At 41.3% G+C, this 22,535-nt stretch overlaps 1 long non-coding RNA gene across 1 annotated transcript; it reads right to left on the bottom strand.

Annotated features, from left to right (window-relative positions):
* Window positions 1-11,551: 11,551 nt before the first annotated feature.
* Window positions 11,552-16,168, bottom strand: LOC122863154. Its single transcript, XR_006374932.1, has 3 exons — window positions 15,812-16,168; window positions 15,636-15,683; window positions 11,552-11,754 (listed from the first exon to the last, which is right to left on the bottom strand). It is a non-coding gene; the product is annotated as an uncharacterized LOC122863154 (long non-coding RNA).
* Between the last annotated feature and the right edge of the window lie 6,367 nt (window positions 16,169-22,535).

Genomic DNA, 22,535 nt, shown 5'->3' with positions numbered 1-22,535 from the left:
AATTTCTACGTTTCACTCCTCTGTCATCATGCTATGTTTATGTTTTGCTTAAGTGGCTTTCATAGTTTTAAGAAAAGTTAAAAGTTTTAACAACTGTGTAATTTTGTGAGTGCAAACAGGGTCATAACATTTCTACACTATGACCTGCACCGAGATGGGTTGTGAATGAAAGAAAGGACATGTTGCACCAAAGATGACGGTGCCCCAGCTGTTTTTGTTCATCCTCGTACATGAAGGAGGGGATTGTGAATGCGATAACCTTTCCAGGTGCTGCTGTAGTCACGGCTGTAGCCAGAATTTTAGAATTTCTCCCGCTCAACACTCTCAGACAATTATGAACAGAAACCAAAAAGAAGTTCTTTCTTCAGTTAATTGTTAAATTATACTTATCTATATTATATTTCATGAAGGTCTAAATGGTGTTCCATAGCATTTTATTATTTTGTTGGCTTCAAAGTAGTCAAATTTAAAATACTCAGCCTAGCAATATTGGGATCAGCTTATATATACAAAATATAAACCGTATCAACGTTTTATATTGTAGAACGTTAACTCCAGGAAAAAAATATTAAGGACATGACCTCATTGTCCTCAGTGGTAGCTACGACTCTCCGCTCAGAGGTCACTAGTTGAAGACAGCGGTTGCGCTGGTTGTTGCAATGTGTGAATGTACTGTTAATCAAGGTGGTTGCCAGCATGCTTACTGCTCAGTCAACCCTCCTTCATTAAGTACTTATGTTATTTAGCATTCTCTAAAATTCTTGAACAGATACTCGCACAATCCCTCTGTCAGACCTGAGAAAATTATTACAAATACTAAAAAGGAGTAGGCGATTGGATAATTATCTAAACGTAGATGGCATGGCATGTCTCCCTCAAATCATTACATGGTGACACCCAGAGCCAGCTGAACAAACAACTGCAAATGAAAGCAAAGATTAGCTATTGTTGGATAGGATGTTATAAAATACTTCATAAAATTGTGCAATAGGAGTTAGTGGAAATGAAAACATAATTATGAATGTCTCTCTTGTTAGTTGTGGTGTGATGTGCATAGGTCCTGAGAGACGAGCACGGAGGCGAGTTCACTGTTGAGTTCTCTGCATGTCAGTATATTATCAGAGGTATTTTCTCATGCTGTCGCTCAGCTCCACAGCGTCCATCACTGTAAACAGCTCGTAGTCAAATAAACTGTCCTGTCCACAGCCCTTCTCCATTCCCAGCTCTGAAGAGACCTTTGTATCAGCAGATATTTTGACATGTCATAGCAGGGAAAGCACAGGTGTAATTAATTACATTAATAACCATCATGCGTTCTGTTTATGGGTGCTAGTTCCATGGCTGTGGTATAGTGCATGCTGGCTCACTAGCACAGTGAAATGAAACAGAGCCATCGTTAATGTTATTAGTGCTATGACGAGTCAACATGTTTGCTGTGAAAAAAAGATTTAGGGATGGGCTTTGGTGAATGGTAGTGTAGATGAAACACTTTACATGGCTGCCGGAGAATTTCCTGCGATTGGTTTAAACGTTGTTCCCGTGTATGTAGATTGGAATAGCTTGTTTGTAACTAGGGCAGCATTATGACAGCATTATTGAAATAATTAAAATTCTCTCAGCATTTAGGAAGAATGCCGCACCTTTCCTGTTTGTTTCCATTTGTGGGCTCTTTTATGGTTCACTGATGAGAGGTTTCCATGTTAGGCCTATGTATGCTCAGCCACACACACATGGCACGGCGCATAGAAACACTTGGGGCCCGGCTGAACCTGTTGTAAAGACCTCATAAAGACTCAACATCTGTTTATTGCAATGCATGCCAGAAGATTCTGCAACGCAGACACCCACCCAGATAAATACCCACCCACTTAAACACACGCAGAAAGGTCTGCATGTTTTAATTACTGCATCCAGGCATACACACAGGTGCCTGAGCTAAGCAGTGTCCCTAATGATGATAATGATGTGTGTATGTGCGCTACAGAAAGAGAGCATTTTGAGATACTTGATATGCCAATAATGCTTTGGCATGTTTTTGCCCACTTCAGAGAGCTACAATATGTGTCTGTCAGCCGGGTCAACAGGTGTGCGGTTATATATGTTGTGCTTCATTAGTATTAATGGCCTCTTTGTTGACACGGGCCAGTCCATACATTTTGTGACTGCAGAGTATTACAGCAGCAGTGTTGTGGCTCATGATTAAATGACCTGAATTATCTAGTTTTTTAATGCAGCTCTTCATCTCACCATTCCCGTTCATGCATTTACATACATTTTGTGTGGTTTACTCTTGACCATTTCCACCTCTTTCTCTCCATTTTTTTCCCCTTTTCCTGCAGATCTGTGATTTTTAAGGCCTGGTTGGGTTTCAGGGCTCTATTAAAAGTTCAAAGGCAGCGTTTACTACTGTAACTGGAGCTAGTCTGCACTGAGGCTTTTCACTAATGAGTGCACAGCACACACACACACAGAGACACACACTCGCAGAAAAACACATGTACACACACACTCACACAGATGCGCACACACAGCACATGTTCCCCTCATGGAGGCCGCAGCGATATTCCCCACAAAGTTCATTGTTACTACAGGAATCGTGCCTTTTTGAGAGCCAAAGATCTATCACAGACTTAACAACCCTTTCAGCACCCTGTCCCTGTTTGTTCCCTCTTTTCTCCTCTACCTCTCCTCTCTTCCAAACAATAGATCGGGCTGCTTTTTCGACAGATGAACAGGAAAGTGGGATTTTATCTCTGTTTCTACATCAAATCTCTCAATCAAATAGCCAGAGCTCCATTTCTTGAGAGCCCGTTTTCATGATCTTCTTTTTGTTTGAGATTAGGGAGCATGTAATAAATACATTAAAAAAAGACTTAAATACATTTTCATTGAAACGCTACGATTCATCTCTATAAAGTCATCCTGTTTTAAGGCCTTTAAATCTGTTCATAAGATAATGTTGCTAGGGTTCAGTCACACTTTGTCACCCTATCGCTGTCTTACTAAAACCTTTTAAGCCCTGCCTTCCTCAGTTACTTCTTAGGTTCCTGTTGAGCTTTATATGGCACTGTGTCACTTCCTGAAATCATATTTCTTAGCAAGATATACTGTATGCTTGAGATCCAACATGATTGCAGACCTTCTGTTTTTGTGTGTGGGTTGTAGTTGTCAAGTGTATGTGTACTCTAGATTTAAAATGCATAAAGATCTTTAAGGACACGAAAATAACCAGAGAAATCGTTAATGGTTTCACTACGCTACTTTCCACAAACCTTTTATAACAAGTTAGAATTTAATAATGTTTGTTGAGTCTTTGGGGCTCTGCGGTTTTGACCTTCCTCTCCGCTGTGTCCTCGGATGTCTGACATTCCAAAGTAAACACAAAAACAAACAACCCAGACTGCGAGGCCTGGGATTAGACGGGTATAGACATATTTCCACTATGCCAAACCTTGTGTGTGCAGGGACATATCTGTGTGTGCATGTGTGTGTGTGTTCTTTCATTTTCAGAAAAGTTAGGATGTTTTTTTGTTTTTTTCAAATTTTTATTTTATACTTGACTTTTGATTTAATTTAATTTCTAGTTGTAGTGGGTATATGTGATGTTTTTTGAAAGCATGACATATTCAAAATGTTATTATTTTTCAAGCAGATGTTGGATGCGACACATTGCAAATCAAATTTGTTCTAAAATTTATTGACATCAATTTTCTTTGCAGTATATCCTTAGATAATTTAAAGTTGCAGTTGTTTGGTTTAAAGCTGCTCAAATAAATTGGACTACATTCCACAGAATTTAGCCATTTAGCTTCAAATGAAGTGTTTTTGAATCGAAGCTTTGCACACAGTGATGGCAATAACAATGCTAGCTCTTCTTATGAAAGCTAAGGGAGCCTAACAAGTCTATAGTATAGTGGCCGAGTCAGTTAACCAAAAAAATCTGCCAATTCTTGATTCTTAGTTTGAACAGCACTGCTAAACAACAACATAAATACTATAAAAAACATTCCTCACTATTTTTACTGTATAATTTTAAATGTAGACAAGAAAGTTTTAGTTAAGCATTTCACATTCTTTATGTAGGAGTCCATAGCAATGTTAAGTATTTGATATTTACTTTGATGTGTTTGGTACGGGAGCTGTAGCCGGTGGACTCGGGACAGAGGGGCGGGGTGGTGGGGTTCAGAAACTCAAAACGCCAAACGTTTATTATTACCCCATTTGCAGCGGCCATGCCTTCAGGGGAGAATCTCCAGCAGTGACCCTTGGCCCTACCGCTCAACTCCCTCCACGCTGCACCCCCTCTTTCCTCCTCCCGCCTCACATTTGCGGCCCGAAATGTTGAAAGAAGAATAAAAGAATACAACGGAACAATATCTGAGGTCATCTGAGCTGAGGCTGCCATTCCGGGAACAGCGGAGGTTTCTGAGGCAATATTCTTTTATTCTCTTATTATGGCAGAGAATGAGAGACGAGTGAAAAACATACTTCACAGCTTTTTTCATCCAAGAACAGATCCAGGGTGATAAAAGTGGACGCTCCTCCAAAGTTTTACCGCTTCCCGCTCTCTCTCTCCTTCCCTTTCTCCATTTGTCCTACCTTCTCTCATTCTCCCCCTCTTTTCCTTCTCCTTCATCATTCCTCTTACCTCTTGGGAGTGGCGGTACTCTGCTGCCCATTGGCACCGTGGATGATAAACACCCCCACCCCACCACCTTTGTGCACCTTAGGGCAGGAAACCCCACACATACACACCTGCACAGGCTGCCATGACAACGAGGACCATCTGTCCATCAAACCAGTGTCTTCAAGAACCTGTTCTAAGGCATATGCAAGAGGATAAACACACATACACACTCACAGCCGCATAGTGGACCTGGGTCAAGGGTTAAAGAACCCCATTTCCTGTCCAGACAGACGAGGTCTAAACACCCCTCCTCTCACTTCCACTCAGTATCTTTCTTCCTCGTTTTCTCTTTCTTCCCCTTTCTCTCTCTGTCTGAGCTTGATATTCATCGGTCTGCACAAAAATTTAGTTTTTTTGTGTTTGGAATGTGATTGATGCTGTGTTTGTGATGGCAGCCTCGGCTTAGTTGCCTTAGCTCATCTTAGTGATTATTAACCATGCAGCCTTTTTCTCACAGGAGCTCTTAACTACAGACCAAAGGCTGATTTCATAATAAGCAATGGAGTAAGCTAATCTCTGAAAGTTTTTTTTTTTCCAGACTACTCTCAAGAGCTTCATTAAAAGGGCATGATCTTATGTTACACAGATTTGAAAAGGTTTTGGCGAAAGATTCTCGTTAGTCACTATTGAAACCAGCTCCTCAAAAATAATTTTGGTCCCTGTATTAAATCAGCAGTCTACATAGAAAAAAAAAACTCTTAAAGAAGTCTTTCTGAGGGCTTTTCAGAGCACATGTGGCCAAATATATCTAGATATGGTTTCATGCATTTGAACTACTTGAAGCATACGTAATTTATCCTCCGCCGTTTAACCAGCCTCAAAACTGGACACATCCCTCTCAAAACGAGACAAACCAAGCACTTCTTGTGTGTTTATCAAGTATCCAGAATATATTTGACTACTATTTTGCCCATGTCTGCTTCAGGGTGAGCCTCTGTGGTGCAGGGCTGGTCTGGTAATAGCCTGTGTGCTCTGCTGTGCTGAGATTAATGTGAAGACTTATTGATGTAATGACGGAGCCATGAAAGAGCACTCTGGGCCATGGTTTGGGCCCAACACATGAGCCTAATGGACTCTGTGTGTATGTTTGTGTGCATGCGTTACATCTGTGTGTGTGTGTGTGAGAGAGAGAGAGAGTGTGTGTGTGTGTGTGTGTGTGTGTGTGTGTGTGTGTGTGTGAATGTGGTTTTGGACAGAAACAGATGAAATTAATTGAGAGGTTTTGCGTTCATAAGAAGGAACCTCGAGAACTGGAGTGTGTATATTTCTATAAGATTCCCTTGCTCATAGAAAATACCTGACTTTAGGTGTGTGTTGATGTGTTAGTGTGTCTGTACATGTGTGTAAGACCTCAGACTTCGCTTGACTTGTCGTACATGCTTGCTCCTGTGTGTCTCTTTGTAATTTCTATACATGGGTGTTTTGCACCGTGGTTCTGGCTGCCCAGTGCTTCCCTCGGTTAAAGGGCAGAGCGGCTCATACTGACACTGTGGGACAGCATGGTTGGAGGCAACTTGGGGGGAGGCTGAGTAAATATGACCAAAATTAAAGTGGTACCTTTACATCTAGTGCCCTGCGGTGTGTATGTGTGTGTGTGGGTGTATCTGTGTCTCTGCAGATTCTCCAGTGAGGCCCAGCAGGTGCTGACAGGACCCCCTTCATGTCTCCACTCCCCCTACAAACCCTGTTTTTTTTTGTGTATTTCGGGAAGTGTGCGTGTCTCTCTCTGTGTGTGTGTATGTATGTATATATATGCCAGCAGGCTTGATCTGCTCAGTGTGGGTCTGATGTTTAAGTGATTGACAGCTGAGCAGTCACAAGGGTGATTGGGAGCAGTTGTGGGAAGAAAGGGACCTTACAGCCTCACAGCTTTTAGCCCCGAGGGGGAGAGAGAGAGACAAATACAGAGAGACGGAAGACAGAATCTAAACAGATAAATAGGACACACAGAGATGAGGTTTGAATGAATACATGAGCATAAAACAGTTATCAATAAATTAACGTTTGGCTCTCACAGGTACCTGTTGGTATGTTAAACAAAAAATGGACAAGATAAAACTGAACTCACTCCTGATATAAAGTGATCTTCCTTCTTCATAATCACCCTGCTTATTCCCTGATCTCATGGGTTGGAAACCCTGGGGACCATGGAGGTTTATGGGAAATGGCTCATACTCGGGGAGTGATGTCATACGTAGGAGACAGACCAAGCTCTCCCTGGCTGATACAGGCGAAGGGAGGGCAAATACGAGTTGCAGGATCTGAAACACCAAAGACTCCTTGATTAAGCTGAGCTGTGACGTCTTTCAGGCCCTTCATATTCCCCTGAGTTCTCATTGTTTGTTCATGCTCAAAGAGCTCAGAGAAGGCACTGCCGTATTTCAAAAACATGTCAAAGAAGAATAAAATCCTTTGTCTTTTGTTCTCGTGGTCCAGTGAGATAGGTTGCATGTAATTAATTTAGTGTTTATGGGCTAAAATTTGGCCCGTTGAGTTTATCAAAACTCCCCGTCATCCAGCCACCCTGGACTCCCTCAAATAATGATTTAAAAATGGAATAATTTATTTATTTGAATTTGTTCTGTATGACCGCCACACAAACTCTTTATGTGCTACAGACAGCCAGAGTTGAAGCTTCAAGGAGGCTGAACCAGGCATGAACTAACAGGCTGTTACGCATCACTACAGCCCTTGGAGGAGAGAGGTGTATTCATGCAGGTAAGTGAATAAAATATCCTTTTCCGAGCCATTTTTGCTGTGTTTATGTGAATATGTGTGCAGGAGAGACAACCACAGTGTCTCTGCCAGGGCAGCGCAGGAGAGAGCGGGCCAGTGGCCATCTGGGTTTAGAGGTGTCTTTAAATGGCGGAGGTGTAAATCTACTGCCCATGTGCCGGAGGGGACGTCAGTTTCTCTCACAGATCAATAAAGTTAACTCAAAACATTCACACTCTGCCATCTGAAATCAACCATTTAATGAGTTGCTGTTCCTGTAAAAGTGGAAAAGGCCCCTTCAGATTTATTTGAATAGAGAGAGAGTAGAATTCCAGAGAGGAGGAGGAAGAAGAAGAAGAAGAAGGAGGAGGAGGAGGAAAGAAGGAGGCAGAACTATAGATTTGCTGTTTTGGATTGGATTCTTTTCAGGGCAATTTAAGAGCTACAGACTGCCTCACTACGGAACACACAAATAAACAATGGAAATAGCTTCTTGATCCACTTTTTACGAGCAAGCATACTTATAATAGAGGTATTTGGTTGTTTTTTACAGTGGTAAGCATGGAAAGTCTCCAGGCTATAGAAGCAATGTTAAGTAATGTAATTTCACTTAAAATACTGAATGTAATCCAAAAGCGGGTCTGCTTTCAGAAATCATTTCGCCAGCAGCGAAATGGCTCTTCAGCATGTTTCAGCAAACGACTATAAACTTTTTACAAACAAAACCAAATGCTGAGTAAAACAGTGAGGCAGCTGCAATAGTTACCTTTATTTCTACAGGCCTCCAAAGTAACTCATACTCCTGATGATGTGTCAGAAGAAGTTCTGCCAAACTGTTACACAATACATTTACAAAGACTTTGAGACATGGCCCTCCTTGCTTGTATCAGTTTATTAAAGAGGGAAGTGTGGAAAACAGATATTCCTGATGTGCGTTCTATTATGTTTGATTGAGTGAATCATTTCATGTCAGTGAAATTGAGCTAAACTACATGGCTGAGAGACACATGCAGGTTGTGTGAAATGTGTTGAGGGAGCATCAGCCGCATTGTTTAATGATGCATAGACTGTCTTTACTGGAACCAACGCTGGATTATTTTTGCCCCTTCCTCTTTTACGCGTAATATGTCCTTAGTTTGGGTCTTGGCTGCCTTTTACCACTTGGACGTCTCTGCTCACTCCTGGGTTTCCCTAAACTCCTCCTTTATCCGTTCCTAGGACACGGTCCATAAACGCACCTCGTCATGTTCATCCAAACACCGCTATCTACCTGAAAATCATTTGATGATTGGTTTATGCTGATGGAGTGCATATTAAGTGTTCCATTTACACTCTTCCCCCCAATCTCTCACCCTCCACTACCGGCCAGGCGTCCCCTGGGGGCCACACAGGAAGAGGAAGGAAGACAGATTAAATTGTCCTTTTTACGGCAATGTCTTACTTTTGGGGTTTACATTACTACATTATGAGGTAAATCCCTCTAGCATCTGCCAGACAGAGCGAAGTTTCATGAGACTGCGTTACCTGCACACTCTGCTTTATGGTGGCTGCAAAGAAAATCCTACATGTTAACAAGCGCACATGGAAGGAATTAGACTGTGGACCCCATGCAGGGTGCCGTGTCTCATCAGGTGTGACGTTGTGGGGCTAACTCTGCGCATGCTTCTGGCAGTGTGACAGGCACTGACAGTTGACGGCACAGGTCAGGAGCACACGCTGCATGGTGCAGTTTGTGACATACAGACCAGTTTATCTGGGTCTGGAGACATGTCTAATTTGGTGTGCAGGATTATTTGAAGAGCCTGTGATACACTCTGAGCAGGAAAGGTGGCTAAACGAAGCATGTTTGTGCTGGTAATGGGTTGTTTGTGCGAGTGTGTGAGCCTGTGTGTTTATGCTGCTAATGGGGGTTTAATTTGATAAGCGGTTGGCGGGATTTGTCAGCAGTCAGCTGGGATAGAGGGAACTGGGCTCTGTATATTTTGGGTAAACATGAAGAAATTCACTCCAGGTTTCCTCTCTTTCTCTCACTTCCTGTATGTAAATCCTATTAGTCTGACGTGATCGTGCAAGACAAAGATGTTATTGTGCATTTAAAAAGCCTTTTTTTTCCTGTAAGAAAATTGTTCCAACATTTTGGGAAATAACCTTATTCACTTTCTAAGAGTTAGATGAGAAGTTTGATACAACTCGTGTCTGTGTGTAAAGAATGGCGCTAGAGTCGCTTAGCTTAGCATAAAGACTGGAAGCTGGTGCCTGCCTGGCTTTGTCCAAAGTTCAAAAATGTACTTACCAGCATTTCTAAACCTTACTAATTAACATGTTGTATTTTTTTTTATTACACACACACACACACACACACACACACACACACACACACACACACACACACACACACAAAATGTAAAAACGACAATTAGTAGTTTCATGCTGTAACTATTTCTTGAGAACAACAATGTATCCATCCGCCCAGTACTTCACTGTGATGACAAGACTCCAGGAGGTCACTACGCCTGTTGTTCACCAAGAAATAGTTTCCAAAACATTTAACTTTTTTTTTTAAATACAAGCAATGGTGGTTCCCTAAGAGTAATTAATACATCTTAGCTAAATCTGGATGCAAGGGAAATAGGGAAAACAAAACAAAAAAGTCAGTTTTTAGAAAATTTGTGGAATTATTGTCAGTGTAGAAAGTTTCCCTAACACTACAGTATGCATTTGCATAGTCACCTGATCTGTCCGACTGATAAAATCGTAGCAAAGCAACAAGATATTTGTCATGTGCTGTCTGAAACCGCAAAGAGATTTATTAAAAGCTAGAGCGGCGACTGCTGAAAGCCTAGGGTTTGAACCCTGTTCATATGGACTCTGGTGTTGGGCCTGTGCAGAGGGTTTACTATGGGAGGCATATGGAGTTGGGGGCTGTAATGTAGTCACAACAGAGGGTTCAGAGCCAAAGGAAACAGGGGTCTCTCTCTCTCATTCCTAAGGAGGATGAGATGATGAGACCACACGCATGGCACACTGTATACTGTATTTATATCTACTTGTAGATCAAACAGGCTTACATTTTTTAAAATTTGATTCTTATACCTATTCTATGATTTTTGGTTGACGCTGAAGTTCCTTTCGATCCCTCTCTTGCTCAAACACACGCACACACACTGTTCCTCTCTGTACAAAGCCCTGAGGGACATGCTCTATGAATGGCTCTACTGTTTTTTCTCTTATCTTTTTATTCCTCCAGCTCCTCGTCCTCCTCCTCCTGACCAGGAAGTGAACATAGATAGACTATATTATTTCTCAATGTCTCTCTTTCTTGCTGGCCTGGTTCAGGCCATTTGTTCCACTGTGTCCTCCAGCTCAGTCTTGCCCTCTGAAACCTTGTATCTGCAATTTGACATAGAGAGCAGTCATGTTAAGGAAGAAGTGAAAATAAGGTCAAATGAATAATATAAGCTCGTAAAAACAATTAAGATAGAATTTTCCGTGACAGTAATGTTGCTGACGTGGTATGTTGGTCAAAAATCTACAAACCCACAGCTATGGTATGATGGGGGTTTATTTGGTGATAGCCTGATGAGAAGGACCTTGGCTGAAATTTCATAAAAAGGGGCAAAGACGTGACATACACACATATCTTTTTCATTTATTAGCATATTGATACCACAGTCACGTCTAACACAACAGTTCAGTAGTGTGAGTTTTGCTTTTTGGTTATCTTGGCCCAGCAGCGGTGCAGTGACTCTGACCACTGTGTGTGTGCCGGTGTGTGTGTATATGTGTTTGTGGTGTTATTCCAGGTGTTTTGTCAGGAATGTGTACATCAGCTGGAGACCGGAGAGAGGAGAGGTACCATCCTTCATCACCATGCATGGTGTGTGCACGTGTGTGTGTGTGTGTGTGTGTGTGTGTGTGTGTGTGTGTGTGAGTGAGAGAGCGAGAGCGAAAGAGAGAGAGAGAGAGAGAGAGAGATAAAGAGAGTATGTCGGCTGAGGAAGTGAGTGCGGATTTTCTGAGATCCATAGCCACCCAGAGATTCTTTGATATATTATATGGAGAAACAGAGTGGGACAGGAGCCAGACCTGGCTGTGTGTGTGTGTGTGGTGGCGGTGGTGCAAGTGTGTAAACACTCTCCTCTTCCCTACTGTGCTGTCCAGCTAAGGCTCTGTGCCAGGAGGTACCCTCACACTTCCACGACCACACTGAGCAGCAGGAAATCCTCTGATCTTGGGGTGTGTGTGTGTGTGTGTGTGTATGTGTGTGTGTGCCTGTCAGCATCCCATGTGGCCATAGTGTGCACCGCTCCAGGAGTTGGTGGCTTCAGTACAAAGATAATCAGGATGGAGAGCTGAAGAGAAACCGAAACGTACGATACCTGTTCAAAATCACATTGAGATTTGGAATTACACAAATTACCAAAATTCAAGCACTGGAACATACATTGACCTCACTCAATAGTGTTTCAAGCTGTTCAATCCATTTGTCTAGACAACAGCTATGATAAATTAAAAAAAGATGTAATATTGTTTATTTAAATAAAGGTTAGTCGAGTGGTGAGCTGTGACAAAACGTTTTTTAGACAGTAGAAATTAAAGCTAAAAAGTGGGAAAGATATCACCAGAAGAGAGCGTCTGTGGATATTATGAATAAGGGAGAAACCAACGGTTACAAAGTATGTGCTCTGGTGTCTTGAAAAAAATGAGGAGGAGCTGTAGTGGATTTTTTTTAACTCTAACAAATTATTCATTGTTAAATTGTGAAAACCAGAAAGGATTCAGTTTCTAATAGCAGGTGCTATAGTACAGTAGATACTCATTTGTCTTAGAATATAGAATGTATATGTTTCACTTTTTCAGGAGAGGTGAATAAAACCCTCAATGAGAGATTGCATTGAATTACAGAAGCTAGTGGAACGGCGTCTAGACAGGAAGTGATTTCAGGACTTTGGCTCTCAATGAGCCTGTGTGTCACATCGTAACAATGAATTAATTTGTTGCATCTCTTTCAGTTTTTTTTTTTTTTTTTAATAGCATCAGAACTACTCTTACAAACTAAAACTAATAGAAATATAGTCACATTTTTAAGCTGTATGTTTTGAGAACACAAATCCTCTTGTACATTGTAGCACATCAGCAGCAGCAGCATGGAGAGCAAATACTGAAATACGCTGACAGGGTGTTGTGCCACCATGGCTGGCTGTTGAAGCCAATGTGCAAGTGCCTTAAAGCAACCCAGTGTAGACTTCTAAGGTGGCTTTAAAAAGTTTATAGCTTGCTCCTTTGCAGAGTACATTGTCTATATTTGACAAGAATTGTTTTGGAGCAACATCATAAGACCCTAAATCAAACTTGAATCAAATTATGAGATACTGAGAAATTCTCAGCCCTTGTGCACCATTTGAAATTTTTTTTTTTTGGTCACAGTCAAGTTTTCTTTTATGAGACAGTTTGGTATGGAGATCCCTCGTGGCCAAATGTAAGTGAAGACTTGTTTAATGTGTGACCTCGTCTGTGCCACATCATAAGTGAATAATCTCCAGTAAACAACAGCAATAAATGTTATAAATTCGAACAGTCAGGAGATCGGTCGTGTGGCGTGCCCCCGGCTTTAGAGGCACACCCATATGTTAAGGGTGTATAGTATATGTGGCTATGGGTGTGTCATGGTCTACTGCGCACACAAAATCACCACAGTCAGCAAGTCTGCCTGTCAAACTTAAGAGACGGGGTGGGTTTAAGGGATAAAAGAAAGCCTTTGATAAGATGGAGACAAAGAAAGTGGTGTGTCACAAGCTTTCTTTTTAAACATTTTTACACATTTACTTCCCTAACCAGCCCAGAGAGGGAAAAATGAAGGTGAGGGAGGAATTTGAACCATAGGATGAAGATAAATGGAAATTTGCATGACAAACTCCCATGGCTTTATTGTGCCAGTGCAGTGTGCTGTAGGTATGTTGTCTTTGTCCAGTTCAACAGTCCAGTGTGGCTCCCCTTTGACCTCTAACCTGGCGTTAAGGGAAGTGACACCATTTGCTGCTCTTTCTTTAGCTTCTGGTGACCTTCTAGGACTTCAGCCACACATGGAGGCTCAACGACGTGATCTTAAAAAGGCCCTGCAGTTGTAGTTATGTACTTCAGAGGAACAAAAATATCCAGAATAAGTAAAAGCCTTGCATCTGCAGAGCCACCTTAATAAAAGGTGATATATGGGCTAAAGCAACAATTCAAACTTTGATGTGTTAGATATAGAGCCTCAGAGATCACACACACTGATAGCTCATCTCAACATTGTGCAGTCTGAGCCTTTGAACCATATGAACGAACACACACACACACACACACACATAGAGACACACACACACACATACAGTCAGCAGGCAGTAGTTTTGCAGAGGATATAGAGAGTGCTGAATCTCGCTGTGACTCCAGGAAACCCTGCACTGACTTCCACCTTCAGTAGGATGAAAGGAGTTCAGGGAGCTAGAGTTCCACTCCCTACAGTGTGTGAGTTTGTGTGAGTATAACACAGCTTTGGTACCCCTATCTCCTGTTTTTGCGGTCCAAGCATAAGCACATTACAAATTCACACATCCCCCTACCAACACCCCCATACTCCTAACCTCTATCGCTCCACATCTGATACAATCACAACATGGCTACAAAGAGGCTGCCAGGCAGGGGGTACCGGTGTGTGTGCGAGTGTGTGTGTGTGTGTCTCCAGCTTTATTCGTTGGGCAGGATGCGGGTTTTTGGCGCTTGCAGTAAAATTGTGAGAAATTCCCTCAACCTCAAAGACTCTTGTACCCATCAGTAGCTCCCGCTCTCCTTCATCTCTCTATTTTAGGCCATTTTTAAACACAGAAACCCTAAACCCTCAAACAAGGGAAAGATTGTTGCAATCTTCTTTTCTTTTCCTTCTCCTCTGTTCCAATCAAAAGAGTATCACAGGGCATCTAGCCACAGGAGAATTTGTTTCCATGTGTCGTAGGTTGCTATTGCAATACGCAAACATGGCACACAGTGTAAAAGTAACACAGGAATCTCACATCCTGACTATACCTTAAACTTTACCATTGAGCCAGATGATGCCTTAATGACCTGAATTGAAAGTATTACAAAATAGCTTCGCTGAGTTTAGCTAAACGAAACCAAATGGAAAGAGTTTGTGTTAATCTTGGCCAGTATCATTAGGCTATAACAGCGGACTGAGGAGAAGCGTTTTCATGTGTCGTTTTGGGGCACTTGCTGAAATGACTGATGCTGTCGTTCTTATGTGGAGGACAGTCTCTTCTTGTTCAATATTTATCCATCATCTTCCCCTCTTGACACTGATTAAACTATTGACTGTCAATCAATGGAGATGCCCAGTTTAGAGCGGTGTTCCCTCATTGGACCTTTTCTTGGTGTGACAAAACACTGCCCAACTGTTGTAAAACCAAGTTTCATGCCACAAAATAAAGATGATAAAATTTAAGTGAAAAAACAACAACATGGGAGCAATGAACAGTAATTGATGACATTTCTAGGAGCTGATGGCTGATGAAGACCACAAACACATTATTGCCTGTTCAATTACAAATTCATGGTTTTGAGTTTCTGGTACCTTTAAAAGAAATAAGTAAATAACCTGCAGCTTTGATTGCCAGCCACACTATTCCACATACTATTCCACATCACACGCCCACAGAGGCCTGATTGACACACAGTTCACATATTAACACAGAAACAGACGGGTTTGTTACACACCCAGCAGTTCACACCCACCCACATGTCCACAAACCCACCCACACACCTATATGCAGTATCTGTGATTGTGTGAGATTGACACACAGTTAAGTTTTACAGGTGCGCTGAAGCGGATAATTAGCCTGTTAGCTGTGACTAATGAAATCTCCACTGCTGTGCCCTCAACTGCTGCTGGGGCAGAGGCCACTTTCCTGTTTGGATAGGCAATGCTTTAAAGCAGAGCAGAGGGGAGCCGGCTATATGTGGGCGTGTCCTGTGTGTGAGAGAGCCAGAGAGCCAGAGTGTGTGTGAGGCTGAGTGTGTGTGTGTAGTCAGCCAAATACAGGATGAAAAGTGAGCAAAAGTCAGTTGAATGAATGAGGAGAGTGAGAAAAGCACAGGTGGGCATTTGACTGTTTTTACTGAAAGCACACACTGACACAGTCATACACGCAATAGAGAAGTTAAGGTGACAAAGTCAGTGGGGGGGTAGGGGGCAAGTTACCTTGGTACTCTTCAGACTAATTGTTGAATGAATCTTTCTTTTTTTAAACTGAAAACAAAAAGACATGGAGCGTTGGATGCACTTCTCTTTTAAGAGGTGCTTTCAGCATTTATGGTAAAATGATGAAACAATGATGTGAAAATGTGAAGGAGCATAGGTCCGTATTATTTACTTACCTGAGCTGTTTGCAGAGTAGAATTAATATACTGTTGGGGATGTTCAAGCAGGGAACTCAGGAACAAGAGGCTATAGGATCCAAACGCAGACACAGAGCCAGAGCTTGTCAAGTTCAATGATTTAATGGCAAAAGAAAGTGTACAGCAGGCTTACGGGTATGATGAGGTAGGCAAAGTTTAAACCAGTAAAGCAGTCCAGCATGGCCAAACAAATCCAAAGCCTGATCAAATCAGCCAGAAAAGTCAACAAATGAAGTAAATCCAAAAAACACTAGGAAGGGCTGGAACGCTACAAAGTACAAAGACGAACTGGCAAAGAAACAAAGGAAGCAGACTGACTGTATACACTCAGGTGAGGGGAGATAACCAGGCACAGGTGAAACTAATCAGGGCAGGGCAGATAATCAAAAGTGGAGGGAAAACCAAACAAAGACAGGAAGTAATACTGTAAGACACAAGAGAAGAGGTGAGTATTTCAAAATAAAACGGGAAATGACTAAACACAAACCCCAAACCATAACATACACTGCACTATATGTTTTGTATATGCAGGTTTGCTACCAAATATTTTTGATTTGCCTCTTAAATAAAGCTTTGTTTTTAATGTTCCCATTTCTTTTTATTGTTTTTTCATCTTTTTTGAAGCACAATGTATTGCATCGTTTTCTATTAAATGTTCTATATACATGCAGATTATTATTATTATTATTATTAGTGAAGTAAATATTGTATTTTATTATCTCACACATTTTTATCTCGTACATTTTATATTGTAACATACAACATATATATATATGGAATATTAGAAAACAACCACAAAACATATAGCTATAATCATCAATAGGCACATTACAGCAACAATAGTTATTTGTAAACATTTATATTATACATTTCTTTTGTTTTCTTAATTTAAACATTTTCTTGTCCTTTGAGTATGTGGGAAAAACATGAATGCTTTTCTTAAAAAAATTATAAATGTTTTGTTTATATTACTGAGTGTTAATTGATAATTGTGTTTTTCTTATATTTTAGTTCCATAATTCTCAAAAAGATTTGAAATTCCTATTAGTTTTGCTGCATCCCCAGATTGCAATTGAATTGGTGAGTAAAGTTATATACTAATGAAATTAATGGCAAAAATTAGAAAATTAAAAAAAAAGTAATTTTCATTTCAAATGTCTTAAACACCATGACATTGCACATTGAACCAAGCCCAAGAGACCGAGACCATCACTGCATCTGAAATGGCTCCAGGCTGCGACCAAAATGGTTGCATATGCGCCCATTTTTTGAGAGTGTGCGAGGTAAAATTTTACCTTGCCGCATTCGTGCGAGAGGCACAATCTGGCAACACTGGCAAATCTGCCAATTAATTTAGCTGTTGCCGTGTTCCAAATATGAAACGGTCTACAGCAGATTATTTTAAAAAGCAAAATGAGGAGAGAGAGGAGGAGGCTGGTGGGGAAAGTGCAGGCAAGGAGAGACCGACTGAGCCACTGAAGAAGAAAAAGTACTACTTTCAACCACAGTGGCTAACGTAGTACCTGTGGTTGCAGTATGGGAAAGCTATGCTGTGTGTGTATGGTAGGCAATGTGGCCCGTCCTTTGCAGGCAACTCTAAACTTGTTACTGGGTCAACACAGTTTAAGCTTGAAACTTTGAAGTTGCACAACGACAGTAAGAAACACAAAACCTGCAGTGCATGACCCGACTACTTTTTAGAGAAGTTCAACACTGCCTTTAACATAGTGAAAGTGGAACTCCTGTTCACAAAATTTTAATCCCAGATCACACTGATGAAGAACAGGTTGAATGTGAATCCAACCTATGCCAACGACGTGGCCTGCGCTCAGTTTATAGGAGTGAATCAGACAACCTCTGGGAAAAGACTGGTGACAAAATTGCCTCTGTCCCCTATCTATCATAGAGAAATTAATAGTCAGATTAAAATATTTTGCAAATATCAAGTCTCGAGTGACTGTCAATCTTTACATCATTGCAAAACTAGGGTATGCAAACTAAGACAACTATTCATCAGCATGCAAGGTCATTGATTAATACCACGCTGTACCAAAATAATAAAAAAGGGGTGCGACTAAATCATGTGCTGGTGTGACTAACTGAGAAAGCTGGTAGCGGTGCTACCGGTGGAAAAGTTAGTCTGCAGCCCTGTGAAAGTAAAACTGCTCCATCTTTTACTGCTGAACACACTGCTTTCGACACAGGCCGCTCTGTCAAACTGCAGGGGATGAGATTATTTTTTTTTTATGTTGCTCTGTGGATTTTTCGTGTGTTACCGTCACTCTTTGCTTGCACTCACTCGTGTCAGTGAGTGAGTGGTCAACAAGTGTGTGTCTACTCGTGTGTGTGTGTGTGTGTGTGTCTGCGAGACCAGCCCCCCCAGGAGAGCTGATGAAGGGGCTACATACGGCTCACCTCTGACCCTCACGCCACTTCAGGACTTGGAATGTGCAGACACACGCACACACACACACACACACACACACACACACACACACACACACACACACACACACACACACACACAATAAGTGAATCATCAGTTAAATTTTTTTTGGTGGTTTAAGTCACATGTCTGAAAGAACACAGAGCTACAATTTGCTTTTGTCTTTTTCTCACTTCACCCTTTTGGTTTGTTGGATTTGGAGGCTCTTCTGCTGGTTATCTGCTCTCTGTAGGCTGATTGTTGCAGTGTGGGGGGTGGCTGTGCTGCTCTCTAGGTGGTACTGTGTGTTAAAGGCCACCGTCCAAGTGAATGTAATGAGCTGGCAAGATGTTGCCTCCAAGGTGGCTTATTTCATGCGTGTGTGTGTGTGTGTGTCCTCGTATTACCAACTGATGTGACTTCTGCTTTGGTCATCACTGCTGTCACCTCTGTGACACTCTGTTACACCCTGAACAACCATGTGCAACACTTTGGCAGAGGTTTTGACACAAAGATTGTGTGTGTCGTAAAGTGTATATTTCCATAACATACACTCACACACACGTATACTGTTGCATAGATTATAGTCTTTTTAGTGAGCTTTATGCGTTGAAGAATTCAAATTTTAACATCTTTGTTCTAGCCCTGAGGGGACAAGCTTCAAACTAGTTGATTGTTTCACTGCTGAGGCCTGCTGACACACACACACACACACACACACACACACACACACACACACATACAAATCTGCTGAAAACATTCTGTTGTCACGAACCAATATTTGCAGCGGGGAGTTGGCTCAACAATTTCAGTTTTAAAAATGAAAGTAAATATTGTAAGAGAATAGTGTGTGACCTATGGATGAAAGAATGGAGAGCAAGACAGAAGAACAAAGGAGAAAACCAAAAGAGAGGCAGCGATGATGATGATATTGGGGCTTTACGATGTAAAGTTCTGATGGGAATTTCAGCTGCTGGACTAAAGGAACAAAGCAGATGTATGTATGTGTCTGTGTGTGCGTGTCTGTGTGTATGAGAGAGAGAGAGCTTTCAGTTCCCTTTTTACTTTTCTCCCTCTGAGGAACAGTAATTGTGATCCATGCTCTGTTAAAATCTACAGCCCACTGGGACCAGCACGAAGACATCACACACACGCACACAAGTCCTTGGTCTTTGCTGCAATGGACCAATGAAGACATCACACACATGTACAAGTGCTGTCACTTTACCTGCCCTTACACCCCTTCCTTTCTGAGGCACCTACCTCGTCCACATCTGGACCACTCCTCACTTCCTTCCTTCCTTCCTTCCCTCCTTCCTTCCTTATAGCAGAGGTTTCATCTCGGGGAAAATGTGTGTGTGTGTGTGGGGGGGGGGGATTCATTCTCATGTTGAGCAGAAGGGAGGTAGTATTTGATGTGGAAGCCATCCCTGTCCAGTGAAAACCATGTGTCTCCAAATTTGGGAATTTAGAATTTTTAAAACAGGATTCAGTGTTCCTTTATTGGTTGAGAAAATAACTTCTAAAGCTAAATAAACCATTGAAAACCCCATTGGATTATCTGAAAAATGCATTGTCACAAAGCTGAAAATTGGGCTGCTTTTTCAGCTCATAAAAGTTGATGTGCTGGAGATGCAAGGTTTTCATTGATGACATGCATATCAAAGACTTCTTTTTTTTTACAAACCTTTCCATAAACAATGTTATGTTTTTTTTTTTTATCAGAATAAGTTGAATTAATTTGTCATCAACTGTCCTTTTAGTTTGCTTGTATGTCCTTATAAGTTGCTTATGTGTCCTGGTCGACTAAGACGCTGACCATCTCCAGATGGAGTCTGGCCGGAGGCCTTTGTCACCTCTGTACTGTCTGCCATCTAATAAAGGCACAAATGCCCAAAAATACTTTAAAAAGTTGCTTGTATTACGTTAGAGTAAAGGTATATGTAATTGTCTAATTTCCATATAACTTCTGTTATGAATTGACGCTATATGAATAAAATTGAATTGAATATTTATCTTTGTAATGTAAGCTGTTAAAAACTACAGGCAGCATCTTGGGTGTGAATGCCTGCAGTCAAGTCAACCTTGTCCCAGAAATGTCCCGCTATGTTTATAAAGATTTCTCCCATTTTAGCCTAATTTTGTACTTAAATAAACCGGGGTGGTGATTCGTAGACTTGATGACTGCTAAATGTGGTTTTATGTTTTAGTTCTGAAAAGCACAGTAAAAAGCCAAGCTATTTAAGGCCAATCTCAATTCTGTCTGTTAATTAAATTCAACAGAGAGTCGACCTCCTTTGAAGAAAGGCCGTTAAAATGTTTGGGATATTTCCTCCACATTTGCTTTCAAAAATAACCAAACCCCGAGACCACAGTCGACATAAAGTTTCACCCTCGAGAAACATGAAAACTTTTTGAAGAGAAGACGTGGAAGGAAACAATCAAGATAAATCTAAAGCCCAACAGGGTAAAGGCACACACATAAACACAGTCATTGCTTGGCAGGGTACTGAGGCCAGTGCCATGAGTTGCATTTCATGTTTTATGTTCATGTATACAGGGTAACCATGAGGAGATAAAATAAACCAAATGCTATTTTGATTGTCAGCACATTTCAGCATGTCCCTACCCAGTGAGGAAACGATTAACAGGCTCAACATATTATGGATTTTAAGAGGGCAGGAGAATGACTTAATAGTTATTGTTTCATGTGGTTCAGCCAATGTGATGATTTCCACTTTGTAGTTGTGTCGACTTCAAATCTGTTTATTTTGTGGACTCTGTTTCCTAAGAATTAAACAAAATCTCTGTGTGCATTCCTCTGCATGCATCACAACTTTGAACACAGACGGACATATTATTTTGTCACTCATTGAAGTTAAAGGAATAGAAGAATAGAAAATAGGAAGAAATAGGCGTATTGCTTTAGATTAAAAGACTGATACCAGCACACCTCTAGTGGAACACTACTACCAGCGCCGTTTGTGAACCCAGCGCTCCGTACGGTACTACACTTCATATTTCTTGTCTCCTTATCCATATTTAAAAACAATATTACAACTGTACCTTTCAGATATGCGTCAGATTTTTGAAACGACACATCGAGCTGACACATCCGACCAGTCTGGGAAATATCTGCGAGTGAATGATGATCACAAGAAATCATTAAAGGCAAAGACCATGAGCCAACAGCCGCAAAGTTCCTCCACCCAAGTCAAACTCACAGCATTTTGTGAAGGGAAAAAAAAAATGGAAGAAATGAACGTGAACTAGTTCATTTTAATCTGTGTGAACTGAACTTTGAGCTAGCTCTTGTGAAGTGTGAGCTTGCACAACACTGTCGATATGACTGCAGTAATGTCTGTTTAGAGGAAAATGCTATAGCCTTAAAAATGTTTGGGCCTTATGTCCAATCTCGCTTCGTCTTGGATCTAAGCTGACCGATTTTTCGGTTTCTCCCTCTGCCCATCTCATGGGCCTCTGTATGTTTTAATGCTTAAGGACAGACCCTTATAGGTCTGCGAGGGCTTGTGGCTTGTATGTGTGTGTGTGTGTGTGTGTGTGTGAGGGAATGAGAGAAAGTGTGTGTGATATTTGCGTGTGCCACTTCTGATCAGCTTCATAATGGAAAAACCAGGACAAACTCAGGAGGTCGGAAAAAACGAATATTCACCTTCATTTTTATATGCATTTGATGTGCCATGATTCTGGTCAAAGTACTAATAAGATACCTGCACATTTCACTTAGACACAGACACACACAGTGACACACACACACACACACACACACACACACACACACACAGATGTACTTATTACCATTTAATAGCCATGCAAGAACACTTGACCCTTACATAGTTTAAAGGTTCATGACATAATTTAACAGTCTCTAATGGAAAGAATGTAAAAGGCTTCCCCATATATTATTACATACTGATACATCTCAGCAGACATAACCGTTCTTCATTCCTTCCTTTCTTCCATAATTCAGAAATTTTATGCAGTACTGACCATTTATTTTTAATTACTGATGTTCTGTCAAATTACAACTCAAGCATTTAGTACAAGATTTTATCAACAGTGACTTACAGGCATGAGCAGGTGTGTGAGTTTGCGGTCTGCTTGCTTCGGTGGTCAGTGCTACCTATCAGTTTGATAGTCGTACTCTACCCAAGTCGTGACGTGGCTTTCGAAGGTATTTAATGATAATGCTCAGTTATCTAGCTACTAAGCAGCCCTCCTTCTTGAAAATATGCTTCTGTTGAGTTTCAACTGACA

This window comes from Siniperca chuatsi, linkage group LG16, assembly GCF_020085105.1.
Source record: "Siniperca chuatsi isolate FFG_IHB_CAS linkage group LG16, ASM2008510v1, whole genome shotgun sequence".
NCBI lineage: Eukaryota > Metazoa > Chordata > Actinopteri > Centrarchiformes > Sinipercidae > Siniperca > Siniperca chuatsi.
This window is presented reverse-complemented; position numbering and strand designations above follow the sequence as displayed.